Source organism: Octodon degus, unplaced genomic scaffold, assembly GCF_000260255.1.
Source record: "Octodon degus isolate 3935 unplaced genomic scaffold, OctDeg1.0 scaffold00009, whole genome shotgun sequence".
Taxonomy (NCBI): Eukaryota; Metazoa; Chordata; class Mammalia; order Rodentia; family Octodontidae; genus Octodon; species Octodon degus.
The window spans coordinates 5,207,578-5,209,104 of NW_004524585.1; the positions used below are offsets into that span (position 1 = coordinate 5,207,578).

Sequence of the window (1,527 nt, forward strand, 5' to 3'; positions counted from 1 at the left end):
GTTTACACAGTATTTGCATTCTTACAAGTAATCTTGATTCCAAGTATGCAAGAGAATAGGCTCTGTGCAAACACTACTCCATTTTATGTAAGCAGTTTAGGTATCCGCAAAGGATCTTGGAATATCCCATGAGTTCTGAGGGAAGATGGTACTAAAATTTCTTTATTCATTCACCAATGTGTGGACATAGGCTGTGGCTAATCTCGATTATTTGTGAATAGTTTAGTTAATAAATGTGACGAACTGAGAGAAATGAGAAAATGCATATCAGATGACACAGAATTGCGGTTATGTAGAATGGAAACATTCTAGAGATCTAATAATGGGCACCATATTCTATATTAGGGGCAGTATTTTGAGGTCAAAGTACTTTATTATTACATTATTACTACAATATGAGAATATTGAATTATTGAGTGGGGAACTTTCTGCCACCATCTTGGTTCTGCATTCTCCACCCAAAATGTCATATGAGGCCAGAGAAACTGTCCCTGCTACCGAGCAGCAGTTGCCACAGCCTCAGGCTGAGACAGGGTCTGGAACAGAATCTGACAGCGATGAATCAGTACTAGAGCTAAAAGAGCAAGATTCCACACAAGCAACTACACAACAAGCCTAGCTGGTGGCAGCAACTGAAACTGATGAAGAAAAAGAAGCCGTGGAAGGCTATGTCCAAACTGGGACTTCTGCAGGTGCAGGAGGTACTAGAGTCCCTAGCCTGAAGTCTAAGAATATCCTCTTTGTCATCACAAAACCAGATGTCTATGAGAACCCAGCTTCAGACACCTACATAGTTTTGGGAAAAGCCAAGATTGAGGATTTATCTCAGCAAGCACAGTTAGCAGCTGCTGAGAAATTCAAATTTCAAGTTGAAGCTGTCTCAAACATGCAAGAAAATACAAGGACTCCAATTGTACAAGAGGAGAGTGAAGAGGAAGAGGTTGATGAAACAGGCATGGAAGTTAAGGACATAGAGTTGGTTATGTCACAGGCAAATGTGTCCAGGGCAGAGGCAGTCCGAGCACTGAAGAACAGTAATGATGCTGTAAATGCCATCGTGGAACTAACAATGCAATCATTAGAAAGGAGGACTTTTCTTGGTGTTTCAAAAAGGTCACTACAGCTTGGTTTGAAATTTGTACTGTTTCTATCACTAATAACATTATGACTTATTGGATAAAAGAAGAATTATTAAACAGGGAAAAGATTCAAATATATGTATGGAATTGATATATAAGTTTTGCAAAACATACTCCCTATTTTGAGGCTCCAGGAAACCCATAATGTTGCTCCTCGCTACCAAGGTAAATCACAAGGTCAGTAACACTCCCACAGGTGTTAACTGTGTTGCTCTGAATCTTTACATAGGTTCTGCGGCTAATGATGTATGAAGAAAATTAAAGTAATTTTAACAGTCTCCAGTATCCATTACTTTTACAAATAAAAGAATGGAGGAAAAGCTAATTAACTAAATAGACTGAGGACATTTTGTCAACTAGAACTAAGAGAAATTTGGACACAAAGTCT

General features: G+C 38.8%; 1 pseudogene; it reads left to right on the forward strand.

Moving 5' to 3' along the window:
* Positions 1-463: 463 nt before the first annotated feature.
* LOC101585641 lies at positions 464-1,168 on the forward strand (annotated as a pseudogene).
* The last annotated feature ends 359 nt before the right edge of the window (positions 1,169-1,527 follow it).